Consider the following 15,726-nt stretch of genomic DNA (forward strand, 5'->3'; position numbering starts at 1 on the left):
CCTGTGTTTAGTTACATATCTTGCTATTTGCTGATAATTGCATATGGATTATACTAGTTATCTAGCCTGATACACACCAAGCTCGAATAAATAGAATTAAATATTGTTTAATACTTTCTGTATTCAAGGTCCTGTATACAGTAGTTAAAAAGAAATATGGAGGTAATCTGATTCCATTGTTCCCTATAAATGATTTCCATTGAAAAACTACTGTGATGATGAGATACTATTGCTTACTTTTTAGCTCTTATGACTGTGAGAAAGAACGCACTTATATTAGTTGAAATTTGCCTTTCTCTAATTTCTACCTAATAATAGTAGTAATAATTTTCGTTTCTCTAACTTCTATCTAACAAAAACACCTAGAAGGTAATCATAAATTGGCACTTAGTACACCCTCCCAAAGAGTTAACTCATTTATGTGTTCAACTAATCTAATATAGAAGATGACACAAATGTCCAAATAGATAAAATGTGAGTCAGCATATCTGTCTACACTGGAGATATGGGAGATGTTAATGCAGGAGAGATTATATGCTTTGGGGGGAGGGGGATATATGGGAAAGAGGAAACAAAAGTATTTTCAGGGTGGATTTGACATAGGCGTTAAAGCTGAGGTAAAATTCTAGCAGTCAAATGTGGGAGATAAGAAGAAGTAAGACTATAAGTGAAAGATACTGAAATGATTGTAGTTACAATAGGAGGAGATAAGACTTGAAAGAGAGACTAGGTCCCTGTATTAGTCTGCTTGGGCTTCCATAACAAAATGCCACAGACTGCGTGGCTTAAACAACCAAAATTTGTATTCTCACAGCTCTGGAGGCTAGGAATCCAAGATCAGGGTCGCCACTAGATTTGGTTTCTGGTGAGACCTTTCTTCCTGTCTTGTTGACGCCACGTTCTTGCTGTGTCCTCATGTGCACGTGGAGAGAGAGAGCTCTGCTGTCTCTATTTCTTCTTACAAGGGCACAGTGCTATAGGATTAGGGTCCCAACGTTATGACATCATTTAACCTTAACTACCTCCTTAAAGTTCTTATCTCTAAATACAGTCACATTGAGTTTAGGGCTTTAACATATGAATTTCGAAGGGACACAATTTAGCCCATAACTGTCCCCAAAGTGAAAAACTTTCAGTGGAGGCTGAGATTTAGGATTTAATTCAGTTATAATTAGGAAACCATTGACACAGAAACCTGGATTAGGAGAGTGACATCTAAAGCTTTCACACGGTTTTCCTTAAAATCAGTTAAACTTCTTTTTTTAAAAACAAAAGATTGGCACCTGAGCTAACATTTGTTGCCAACATTTTTTTTTTACTTTTCTCTCTACTTTTCCGCAAAGCCCCCCAATACATAGGTGTGTATTCTAGTTGTAGGTCCTTCTAGTTCTGCTATGTAGGACACCACCTCAGCGTGGCTTGATGAGCAGTGCTAGGTCTGCACCCAGAAGCTGAACCAGTGAAACCCTGGGCCACCAAAGCAGACCGTGCAAACTTAGCCAATCGGCCATGAGGCAGGCCCCCAATTAAACTTCTTGATTGCCTCCCTGTAGGTCTGAAGCCAAACATGACATAGCCTACTGTTAAGATTTAAAACTAATGATTATACAAACATCTCTGGAGTTTCATTTGAGACCAGAAGTAAGTGAATCCTAAAGAAATCTTCATTTGTAGTAGACTATCAATATAAACAAGTCACATTTATTAAAACTCAACCACTCATGCCAATCAAAATATTTGGTATAATTAGATTTTTCCCAATACAAATCTGAACTATAGTTCTACATGTCTGCAAAAAATCAGAGTCTCTGGAAAGTACTCGAAACTAAATAATCCATGTGAACTAGCCATATGTTTTACTTTATAATTACTATGAAAATGTGGATATCAATCAAAAAAAGCAATCACAGAGTTTCCGTCTTTCCTGGATGAATACAATCTTCGGTTGTTTCTTTTACCGTTTTATGAATTATTAAAAGCTTTTGTCATTTCATTCATTCTTGGCTAGAAAAATTTAGACATGATTTATGGAGATTTAAAATAAGGCAATATGATGGAAAGCTAAAAACAATCTCATTAATTCACAACTTAAAAATTCTGCCACCAAAAGGGGAAAAATGTTTTGGGATTTCTCTCTCATAATTTCCAATATTGCCTGCATAATATGACTTTACCACGTAATTAAATATTCTCTGGCTTTATTTATGTCAACTCAGTGCTTATGCTTCTCAATTCTTGTTTAATTGGGTATGTTTTCCTATCTGTTACAATAGACAAGCTATTAAGACAATGTTTTAGTCTTTCCTATCAAAGTTTATTTTAGAAAATACAAAGGTAATTCATACTAGCCATGATAAAGAAAAACCCTAAAAACAATTGTTTTATAATTTGTAATTTCATACTGAAGGTTGAGATGTAGCAAAGGATATTCTGTCATCTGTAGTAGTAATGCATCTGATTTCTGAGCAAAACATGGCAATGTAAGGATATTTACTACATCAACACCAATGCAGAAGATTTATTTGACTCTCAGTTAAGAGGAAACATAATGTGTGCTAACCCTGGTTTATCACTTTTGTTTGGCTTCCAAAAGTCAATATTGCATTGAGTAGTAAGAAAGTCTCATTTGAATGAAAATAGATAACAAGTTTATCGTGAAGATATATAGTTACAGCGTCTTGTAATCTTCCAAATAATAAACAAGAACATTTGATGAGACGGCAAGTATTGAAAATTTAGGGAAGATTATATTTTTTAACGTTAAGCCATCTCTTTATATTCTCTGTTTTTATACCTTTAATTTGTATAGCAAGGAAAGGCTGATAATTCTTTATCAAGTGGAACAGAGCCTGTCATAAGGGAACATAAGTATGCCTAGGCTGAACTGTATTGAAAGAATGATGAGAATTTGTCCAGAGGCCTGGGAAGTTAACTTGATTTTTTGTTTTGTTTTGGCATGGAGAGTAGAGGATAATTCATGGCGAGAAGAGGGAAGGCACAGAAAGAGAAGAGGGGCACACTGACACACCCGGCAATTGAAGGGAGAGTAGAAGGGATCAGGCAGTCTTTTACCACCTCTGTCACTATGACCAGTAGCCTCATCCGATTGCAGTTTTCTGCTCTTTTCTTCTCTATCCCGAACTTGCAAATGACAAAACTAAGGCTGGGAGAGGCTAAGTGATTTTACTAAGGTCATTTAGCTTCCGTGTGGTAAAGATGTGTTTCTCACTACATCTTGCCAAGCAATATTTAAGCTGACGTCATAGTTAACACATGACAAAAAATATTTATGTTCAAGGAAAAGGTAACTTCTACTATGTAATATTTTGACTTTTTAAAATGTACTTATTACTTTGCTCTATGACTTTAGAACTTCTGATTTTAACTGAATATATAAATAGCTTCTTAATATAGCTTATAGAATAACTCCATGTCTGCATCATCCCCACTGAACCTGAAAAGAATACAGGGCATCTATTAATGTAATGAGCCAATATTATCTCAGAGTATTCAGGCAACTTGCCCGAGATAATAGTGCAAAAATTTGAAATAGGCAAATTTAAATACTACTTTGACTCAAATATTAGATGTCATTCTATTATATTGTTGTATATTTTCATTGCATAATCCAGTGTATACTAAAATGCTCTTCCGATATTCACATTCTGAGAAAAATACAGTGCTCTCACTTATGGAATTATTGTATATTTTAAGTATTTCTGATTTTTGTGTGATTCCAAGGTAATTTGAAAATATATGTTTGGAGTTCTTTAAGGCGGTTAGATGCCAGTAGTGACTGGACTTATCCAGCATGGTGGCTTTTATAGATCTTCCACACTTTCACTTAGCATGACTTTTTAATAAATATTTAAAATTGTTCCTAATGCATTGTGTTAGGGTATAGCTGTGCATATTGCCTAGGAAATATTATGAATTCAAATAAAACAAGAACTTATAAGGTCATGTGCTGCATAACAACGTTTTGGTCAACAATGGAGCGCATATACGACAGTGGTCCCACAAGATTAGTATCATACAGCCTAGATGTGTAGTAGGCTATACCATTTAGGTTTGTGTAAGTACACTCTGTGATGTTCACACAACGACAAAATCATCTAGCGACGTATTTCTCAGAACATATCCCCATCATTAAACAAAGATGTATGACTGTATAGAAATTCATCAGAAGGATGTAGACTATCAGTATTACAATACAGTTATATCATCTGTGAATTTCACTTAACAAGAATACACCTATGGAAGCTCATGGAAAACAAATAGAAAAAGGATAACAATTTAAATAGATCTATAAAACTATAACATGAATATGTACAATGTACAATATTGGTGCATTATATTATAGTATAAGGTTATATAATTAAATCATGTATAAATTTATTGTATTAAATAAATTTGCATATCAAAAAATGTGTATGTATATATATATATATATTTTTTTTTTAGGAAGATCAGCCCTGAGCTACCATCTGCCGCCAGTCCTCCTCTTTTTGCTGAGGAAGACTGGCCCTGAGCTAACATACGTGCCCATCTTCCCCTACTTTATATGTGAAACGCCTACCACAGCATGGCTTGACAAGTGGTGCGTAGGTCCACACCCGGAAACTGAAATGGCAAACCCTGGGCTGCTGAAGTGGGACTAAGAACTCAACTGCTGTGCCACCAGGCCAGCCCCTACAATGCATATATTTTTAATCACAAATTAATGTAGCTTTTCTAGGGTATTTTGCTTATATGCAATTTTTGCCATAGGTGCTGAGTTCAGAAAGTGATATACTTTAAGATGTTCTCCCTTTGTAATCTTCAAAATAGAAAATAAATAAATTAATAATAAAGGCCAAAATAGAAAGATAAGATTTATTTTAACCAGAAATCAGATATGGAAAAGGTCATAGACTTTCCGCAGGATAAAATCCTGGAGAGGAAGAGGGAGTTTTTCTGGAACAGAATCTAAAGAATTCTATAATTTCTCATTCTTGGTTCAACTATTCTTAATTTCCATCCATAAAAAGACACGAGGAACACATCAGTGGTCAAAAAAAGTAAGTTATTATTCGCTGCAGCAAAAGAGACCACACACCATGGGGAATCGTAGGATACTTCAAAAAGAAGTGGGTGAAGTTAGAGAAAGAGTGCTTCTGGGTTTTGGGTGCTGGAGTCAGAGGATGACCTTGGGAGGGGAGGGACTGGTCAGATTGTGTAACCTAGAGAGTTACTGGAACCGTCAGAGGTCTGTGTCTTTAGGATTTATGAATCCATGTGGAATCGCTGTTGATCAGTTTGTATGTGGTCTTATCTAAACCACATGGATCTAAATAAACTGGTGCTAAAAGACTGAGCGTTTTTAGATAGCATGTGATAAACATCATGATTTGCTCTGGCACCCTTTATCCACTTTGTGATTCAGGGTACATTTTGCAAGCTGTGGTTTCTGTTTCAATTCTCATTTATTCTTTCACAGCCACTTTGCCAGCAAATTTTTCCCTTTCACACCACTGACAAACTTTATAACTGAGGGTAAGTCATTTAAATTCCCTGGAGTCAATGGTTTCATTTGTATAATAAAAATCTTGGAGTTGAGGTTCAACAACTCCTTATACTTCTAAGTTTGAAATCCTGAATCTCAGAGACTAACTCAAACATCTGTCTTTAAACATAAAGGAGATGCTGGATTTCGTGTCAACTCCGCTTTAACTGTCACATCTCAAATTCCACACTGGAAAAACTGTGTAAATGTAATTTTTAAGTGTAAAAAATAGAAAATGCCAAATTCTTATTTTTCAAATACTCACTAAAAATTTGAGAAGAAATTGCAATATAAAATCATAGTGGCTTTCAAACATGCTGAATTTGATATAGAGGGTACTCGTTAAATTAGAAAAATAATGGTTACATTGAAATTGTTGACTCAAATGAATATTCGTCACCTTTGTTAGGTATCAAAAGAATCAGGGGACCACAAATGAAAGAGAAAACAGACACATTGTTTTATTAGTTGTCTTAGTTTGCTCAGGCTGCCTTTACAAAATACCATAGCCTGAGTGGCTTAAACAGCAGACATTTATTTTCTCATAGTTCTAGTGGCTGGAAAGTCCGAGATCAACGTTCCGGCAGTGTTTAGTTTCTGCTGAGAGATCTCTTCCTGGCTTGCATATGGCCACTTTCTCTCCATGTCTTTACAAGATGGAGAGAGCTCTGATATCTTTTCCTCTTCTTAAAAGGGCACCATTCCTATTGGATTAGGGCCCCACACTATGACCTTATTTAATCTTTCCCACCTCCTCACAGGCCCTATCTCCAAACCGAGTCACATTGGAGGTTAAGATTTCAACATAGGAATTGAAGGGATGCATAATTCAGTCGAGCACCAGTAAAACCCAAATAAATGTTTTACCTTCAACAAAACATTATCTTCCATGTAAAGAATATAAATACTTCAATCTCGTGAAAAAATAAATCTACACAAACTAGGGAGAATTCCACTCTCTTCTTAGCACAACACTTTCCCTTTCCACTGAAAAGAGGTCCCCTATGAAGAGAGCGAGAAATCCCTTGAACTGGACTGGCAACATTTGGCTCTTCTCTGTGTCTTTCCCACCTCTGACCTCTTCACAGATTATCTTGGCAGGATGCCTGATGGGGTTGGCTTTGAGCCTTGTGACCTTCAGCACTTCCTTAAATATGGACATAAAAAGGATCAGCGTCCAGCAGTTTAAAGTGAAGCCAAGCAAACTCCAAAAAAAAAAAAGACAGTTTAACTTTAAAAGCAACTTTACTGAAAATTTCTAGTTTTCCTTTAAGGTGGATCACAACCTAATTTAAAAGAACAGATTTATAGATCATTCACTATCAATTAGCTAATTATTAGCTAGGAACAGTTTGCTGGCTTTCACGAAATTTCAAATACAGTATTATTATGAGAAGATAGGGATGGCTAACTGAATTTCAAAAACCATTTTTTCATTTATTTTATTCACTATTTTTGGACTTATTTTTAATAAGCTTTGAAAAAAAGTAGAGTTTATTGCTTTTATATACAGCTGTACTTAAAAAATTATCCAATTTATGATGTGGTTTTATTAATTTGATTTTTAGTTTTCACGTCTTAAATAGGAGTCTTCTAAATAGTGATATGTTATTTTTCTACTTGATCTAAAATAGGTTAAAAAAAAAAAGAAAAAACAAAAAACACCCAAACTTTTAGTTTCCAATGCTCTAACAAGGAGGATTTTTACCTTTTGCTTTTTTTTCTTCCTTATGAGTGGAATTACATTGTTTGAGCATGGACACCTTTCTCTCTTCTTCCCTTTCATTTTCCTGATGACAGTCACCCATCCTCAGCCCCCTCCCCCTTACATAATCCAATATTAAAACTTTAGGGTGTGTCCATATGTATTTTTCTCCACATTTTAATCATATACACATTAATATACGTACTCATACACACATATACAGAGCTGGGTTTTTGTTACTGTTTTTCTTTTTGTTTTTCATTACCCTAAATAACTCTGCAATAAATGTCTTTATACATAAGTTCTTACAGATTGCTACATTGCTTCTACAGAATAGGTCTCTAGGAAAGGAATAGCATTTTTTAGTAGATATTTTCAGATTCTCATTTTACAGATTAATATACTGAGACCTTGGAAACAGAAGGCTAAACCAGGTTAAATTACATTTAGGTCAGTCAGCCACCTGAGACACTATCTTTCGTCTAATATTCATACCAGCGTTAGGTTTTAGAGCACCTGCACATTTTCTCAGGTTAAATCATTGCTATACGAATTTCTATTTTCCTAATAACTAGTGAATTTTCCTTTTCTTAAGTGTGTTAGTCATTTGGATTTGCTCCTGGTATACTGTGTATTCATATGGTTTGTCCATTTTTATGCTGTGTGTTTTCTCTTTTGTTCTTGCCTTTTTGTCTGATACTGAAATGAACTCATTACCTGCTATTTGCAATGTCATTTTTTCCAAGATACATCATGTGTCTGATGATCTTGCCTGTTATTTTTTTGCCGTGCAAATAGTTTATACTTTATTTGGTAAATTCTGAGTTTCCAGATACTTTTAGTTTCTAGTATTGTCCATTAACTACCTAGATTTTCTTGCAATATTACAAGAAAAGAACCAGTTCCTTTTTTCTAATTTTTTATTATTTTTTTAATTGCAGTAACATTGGATTATAACAACATATAGCTGTCAGATGTACATGGTAATATATTTCGAATTCTGTGTAGATTACGTCATGTTCCCCACCCCAAAACTAATTATAGTCCATCCCCTCACATGTGAGCCTAATCACCCCTTTTGCCCTCCCCTCCTCCCCTGTGGTAATCACCCATCCAATCTCCACTGCTATGTGTTTGTTTGTCATTGTTTTTATCTTCAACCTATGAGTGAGATCATACGGTATTTGACTTTCTCCCTCTGACTTATTTCACTTAGCATAATACCCTCAAGGTCATCCATGTTGTCACAAATGGCCAGATTTCATCATTTCTTATGACTGAGTAGTATTCCATTGTGTATATGTACCACATCTTCTTTATCCATTCGTCCCTTCATGGGCACCTAGGTTGCTTCCAAGTCTTAGCTATGGTGAATAATGCTGCAATGAACATAGGGGTGCATGTATCTTTATGCCTTTGCATTTTCAAGTTCTTTGGATAAATATCCAGCAGTGGGATAGCTGGATCATATGGTAGATCTATCCTTAATTTTCTGAGGATACTCCATACTGCTTTCCATAGTGGTTGCACCAGTTTGCACTCCCACCAGCAGTGTACGAGGGTTCCCTTCTCTCCACATCCTCTCCGACACTTGTTGTTTCCTGTCTTGTTAATTATAGCCATTCTGACCGGAGTGAGGTGATACCTCATTGTAGTTTTGATTTGCATTTCCCTGGTAGCTAATGATGTTGAGCATCTTTTCATATGCCTGTTGGCCATCCATATATCTTCTTTGGAGAAATCTCTGTTCAGATCTTTTGCCCATTTATTTTTTTATTAAGATTATGCTAGTTTACAGTCTTGTGAAATTTCAGTTGTACATTATTTTTAGTCATGTTGTGGGTACACCACTTCACCCTTTGTGCCCTCCCCCCACCCCCCCTTTCCCCTGGTAACCACCGATCAGTTCTCCTTCTCCTTGTCTATATGTTAACTTCCACCTATGAGTGGAGTCATATAGAGTTCGTCTTTCTCTGTCTGGCTTATTTCGCTTAACATAATACCCACAAGGTCCATTTTTAATTCAGTTTTTGGTTTTCTTGTTGTTGAGATGTATGAGTTCTTTGTATATTTTGGATATTAACCCCTTATCTGATATATGGTTTGCAAATATCTTCTCCCAATTGTTAGGTTGTCTTTTCATTTTATTGATGGTTTCCTTTGCTGTGCAAAAGCTTTTTAGTTTGATGTAGTCCCATTTGTTCATTTTTTCTTTTGTTTCCCTTGCCTGGTCAGACATGGTACTTGAAAATATGCTGCTAAGACCGATATCAAAGAGCGTACTGCCTATGTTTTCTTCTAGAAAGTTCCTGGTTTTGGGTCTTATATTCGAGTCTTTAATCCATTTTGAGTTGATTTTTGTGCATGGTATAAGGGAATGGTCTACTTTCATTCTTTTGCATGTGGCTGTCCAGTTTTCCCAACACCATTATTAAAGAGACTCTCCTTTCTCCATCGTATGCTCTTGGTTCCCTTGTCGAATATTAGCTGTCCATAAGTGTGTGGGTTTATTTCTGGGCTCTCGATTCTGTTCCATTGTTCTGTGTGTCTGTTTTTATGCCAGTACCATGCTGTTTTGGTTACTATGGCTTTGTAGTATATTTTGAAATCAGGGAATGTGATACCTCCAGCTTGGTTCTTTTTTCTCAGGAATCCTTTGGCTATTTGGGGTGGCGCAGTGGTTAAGTGCACCCGTTCCACTTTGGCGGCCTGGCGTTCACTGGTTTGGATCCCAGGTGTGGACATGGCACCGCTTGGCAAGCCGTGCTGCGGTAGGTGTCCCACATATAAAGTAGAGGAAGATGGGCATGGATGTTAGCTCAGGGCCAGTCTTACTCAGCAAAAAGAGGAGGATTGGCAGCAGTTAGCTCAGGGCTCATCTTCCTCAAAAAAAAAAAAAAAAGAACCAGTTCTTTAATTCAACTGGTATTAATTTTTGTAAATAGTGTAAGGCAAGGATCCATTTTTATTCCTCCCCAGTTGATACATTGCTGTTTCAATGGTGCTTATCAAATAGCCCATCCTCTTCTCAATAAATACATCTACCTTTGTTGGTGTATTAGCTTCATTACATGGGTAAGATATTCAATATGGCACCCAAAACGCAATGTTTAAAACTGTTTTTTAATAGTATTTTTTCATTTAAATTTGGTTGTCCTCTAATTTACTAATGCAAGTTGGTTAAGTGTGAAGATGAGATTCATAAATTCTTTCTCCTCATATGGATACAGTTCTTCTGAATTTAGTATGTATGGAAAAAAACATTAGTTTTCAACCATGTCAGTATTTCAGCCTTTGTCAACCACGAAATCAGTCATTTTCACAAGCATTCATATATATATGTATGCCGAATAATAATAATAATATATATAATATATAAATAAATACATATTACATATAATTATATATGTTTTGGTATATAATATATAATCCAAAATATAATAAGAATACATTAATATTATATACTGTGCATATATACACGTGTGTTTATATGGGAATATGTATGTTCTTGGATACATTATGTATTATATACACATATATTTAGGTATATTTGTGTGTGTGTTATCTTTCTATGTTTTGCAAGGCTAGGCAAAAGTGAGCTTTGTGATATTTTAGGCTCATGTCCAATGTGTACACCTATTATTTCTTTGGTTACAACAGGAAGAAAGAACATTCAGGAAGGCTACGTGTGTCATACATAAAAACACTCACTTTAAATTTAGATAGTCTGGGTTTGGATCTATGTTGCGCCGCTTAAGGAGCTGTGTGATCTTAGGCTCCTTAACCACACTACCCCTGAGTTTCCTCAGCTGCAAAAGGGAGATAACAATAGCCATATCATTTTAGGTATTGAATAAGTATATGTGTTAAAAACTTAATAAAGTATCCAGCTCCTATTAGTTGTTAAATATACGTTATTTCCTTTTTCTCCCTTGTGTTCCAGAGTATATTCAGTGCATTAATCTGTAAAATAAGAAGAGAAAAATAATCCAAAATCTCTCCTCTACTTAACTCCTTTACTCTAAACAGCTGGCTCTGTTTCTCTGTTAACTTGTTTTGTCCAAAATGAGAAAGACCAAAATATTTATAGGAAGCCCATGATTGGTCTTCATTGTCCCTCTAATGCATTTCTACCTTTTAAAGCCTACTTCTTTTCTTTGCTTCCTAAGTACCTATCCCTACTTCTTCCCAGTCTCCAAAGGCTCAGACAGTCAAGCCCATCCTCCTTTATGCCCCTCAAACTCCTTGTGTCCTAATAGCTTTCCACATGTTTTCACATCACGAGATAGGTTGATATATAATTTTTACACTCATTTTCAATTTTCACAATAATCCTGAGAAGTAGGTATTATTAATATTCTAATGTTACTAAAGAGGCTCTATGACTTGTCTAAGATCGCCAGGCCAAAAAATAGCAAAGCCAAGATTCAAACACAGACTTTCTGATTACGAATTGCATGTGCTTTCTGCTGTCCCTTATTTGTATATGACTATTTTGTTTAATTCACTAATCTGAATTAAGATGATAGTGAATAGGAATCAGTTAATGTAGAATTTTTCAAAGTTTAATTGATTTGATTCAATATTTAATAGATTTATTTGGTCACAGAAATAAGTGTGTATGCATGTGTGTGCGCGTGGGTATGCGTGTGTGTAAAGCAATTGCTTTACATCTCAGGAAATACTTTCAAGATATTACTCCTAGCAAAAAAAAATTGTATTTCAAAAACAAGTAGGTTTAAATGTTGAAATATTTGAATTGCCACAGGAGAGTGAGCAAGAAACTGAGTAAAAACTGGAAGTTATAATTGCTATTTCCGAGAGAAATTCTTTTACCAGGGCCACCTACAGCATTAAAGTGTCACTGGTAAATCTGACATCCCAAAAAGCCCCTCACTTTAAAATTCAAAAGGTTCAAGTATAAATTACTATATTTCTTTTAAACAGAATAGAATGTACTCTTCTATGGCAAAATATCATGAAAACAGATATTTTTATTAGAGTTGCCAGATTTAGCAAATAAAAATACAGAGTACCTAATTAAGTTTAAATTTCAGATAAACAACAAATATTATTTTTATTATAAGTATATGCCTTGAAATATTTGGGAAACATGTAAACTAAGAATTATCTACTTTTTATCTGAAATTCAAATTTTACTGGTTATCTTGTGCTTTACCTGGAAACTCCAATTTTTATATCTCTAATACTACAGCCAAATCAATACTTATACTGCTATATTTTCAAAACAATAGCAGCCACTAACAGCTAAACAGGATCATCACATTGCATAAATCTATTTTTTTTGATAGTGGTAAAAAAACACACAACATAAAATCTTTCATCTCAACCATTTTTGAGAATACAATTCAGTAGTGTTAAGTAAATTCACATTGCTGTGCAATCAGTCTCCAGAACTTTCATCTTGCAAAACTGAAATTCTATAGCCATTGAACAACTCCCCACTCCCCTCGCACCTCCAGCCCCTAGCAAGCACCGTTCTACTTTCTGCCTCTATGAATTTGACTGCTCTAGGTACCTCATATAAGTGGAATCATACAGCATTTACCTTTTTGTGACTGGCCTATTTCACTTAGCACAGTATTCTTCTGGTTCATCCATATTGTAGCATGTGTCAGAATTTGCTTCCTTTTTTAAGGCTGAATAATACGCCGTTTTGTTCATCCATTCATTTGTCAATGGACACTCGGGTTGTTTCCACCTTTTGGCTATTGTGAGTAATGCTATAGGGTTGGTGTCTTAGTCCTTTTAGGCTGCTATGGCAAAATACCACAGGCTGGGTAGCTTACAAACAGCAGAAATTTATTTCTCACAGTTCTCAAGGCTGAAAGTCTGAGATCAGAGTGCCAGCAACAACAGAAATTTATTTCTCATAGTTCTGGAGGTGGAAGTCCCATATCAGAGCACCAACACAGTCAGGTGAGGGCCCTCTTCTGGGTCACATATTTCTCACTGTGTCCTCACATACTAGAAGGGGCTGGGAACTCTGTGAGATCTCTTTTATAAGAGCACTGATTCCATTTACGAGGTCTCCATCCTCAACCTCTTCACCTCCCAAAGGCCCCACCTCCTCACACCATCATGTTGGCATTGGAACTCTAACATGTGAGTACTAGGAGGACACAAACATTCAGACCAAAGCAATTGGTTTCTTCTGAGGCTCTTCTCCTTGGCTTGTAGGTCACCTTCTTCTCCATGTGTTGTTACATGGTCTTCCTTCTGTGTAGGTCTATGTCCTACTTTCCTCTTCGTATAAAGACACCAGTCAGATTAGGGCCAAACTCATTTTAGCTCAATTACCTCTTTAAAGACTCTCTATATCAACACAATCACATTCTGAGGTACTAAGGATTAGGAATTCAATATGTAAATTTTGGGAGGACACAATTCAGCCTACAACAGGTATAAACCCAGAAGTGCAATTGCTAAATCATATGGTAATTCTGTTTTTAATTTTTTGAGGAAACGCTATACTGTTTTCGTAGTGACATCACCTTTTTACATTCCCACAAACAGTGCACAAGGGTTTCCTTTTCTTAACAACCTTGACAACAATTGTTATTTTTGTTTTTTTTTTTTGATAGTAGTCATCCTAGTGGGTGTGAGGTGGTATCTCATTGTGGTTTTGATTGATTTTCCTAATAGTAATGGTGAGCATCTTTTCATATGCTTCTTGGCTATTTGTATATCTTTCTTGAAGATGTACCTCTGTTCAAAATCTTTGCCCATTTTTTAATAAGATTATTTTGTTGTTGAGTTGTAGGAGTTCTTTAGGTATTCTGGATATTAATCCTTTATCAGATATATGCTATGCAAATATTTTCTTTCATTCTGCAAGTTGCCTTTTCATGCTGTTGATTGTGTTCATTGATGCACAGTTTTTAATTTTGATGTAATCCAATTTATCTGTTTAAATTTTTGTTGCCTGTGTTTTTAATGTCATATCCAAGAAACTATTTCAAAGCCCAGTGTTATGAAGCCTTGCCCCTATGTTTTTTCTAAGAGTTTTATAGTTTTAGCTCTCACATTTAGGTCTTTATCTATTTTGAGTTAATTTTTTTCTGTGTTGTAAGGTAAGTGCCCATCAAACTTCATTCTCTTGTGTGTGAATATTCAGTTTTCCCAATACCATTTGTTGAAGGCTTTCCTTTTTCCATTGAATAGTCTTGGCACCTTTGTTGAAAATCATTTGGCCTTGTAGACATGGGTATATTTCTGTATTCTCTATTCTATTTCCTTTATGTGTATGTCTATCTTTATGCCAGTATCACACTGTTTTGGTTACTGTAACATTGTAATGATTTTTTCTTGTATATATTTATACATTTTTATTAGTATCTTAGCTGTATCTCTCTTTAAGACTTTGTCACTGATGTTTATCTAAAGAATGTACGTTAATAGTGTTTTGTTTTTATTTTTTCATAAAATTCATTGAAATTTTCTTTAATGTTGCATTTTTGTGGTTGATAATTTGAAAATGTTGACATATAAATCAACTCATTAGCTCTAAGCCATAATATTTTTAACTGACAACTACTCTTTTTATAGATTCTGAGCAAATTCTGCTAAATGGGAAAATACTCTCATCTCTTCTTGTGGATATTATAAATGTGTAAGTATTTAAGTCCAAGTAATTTTTAACAGATACCATCATTTTGCCTCCAGGTATCTTCAACAAATATTTTATAAGACAAAACTTATACAAAAAATTGTCTCTTTTTTTGTGATCTTTGAATGTCACCAAGTTTAGATGCTGCAAAATTGTAAGCTTCATCAATTTAAATTCATTTAGTGAAGAATAAATGGATTTATCCAATTAAAAATAGAAGTGCCATCCAAAGACTCTTCTCACAAGTCAAGATATCCCAAAACACAATAATGGAATCTCAAAGTTAAATCATGTACACGATCTGAAGTTTCATCATTTATTTTGTTTAGTTTCTCTGATGCATTTGTACAAATATGTTTTAATGACTTCTGTCAGCAGGCTTTATTTCAATCATTACAATTTGTTAAAAGCTTAAATATTTTGATTCTCTATTTGTTAAATACTTTGAAGATTTTCAATAGAGTTTGGAAAAATGCAATCAAAATTTAAAGAATTCTTTGCATACACACAAAAATCTTATGCCACTGGAAAACCTAAAACTTCAAACATTTCTAAAATCTAATATGTGTGGGTAGCAAAGAAAGAAAGCATGCATTACCATGCTGATTATTATTATTTTGCATTCAACATCATCTTTGTCACAAAAATTTTGTAATTCAGTTACTCTGTGTATATATAGAAACATATTTGAAATTTTGACAGCTACACCTTCTATTTTTCATTGAGATAAAATTTACGTATAACATTGTGTTAGTGTAATTAGTGTATCAGCTGTAATAAATTTGAAATCAGGAATTGTGAGACCTCCAACTTTATTCTTCTTTTTCAAGATTGTGTTGGCTATTC

This window comes from Equus quagga, chromosome 6, assembly GCF_021613505.1.
Source record: "Equus quagga isolate Etosha38 chromosome 6, UCLA_HA_Equagga_1.0, whole genome shotgun sequence".
NCBI lineage: Eukaryota > Metazoa > Chordata > Mammalia > Perissodactyla > Equidae > Equus > Equus quagga.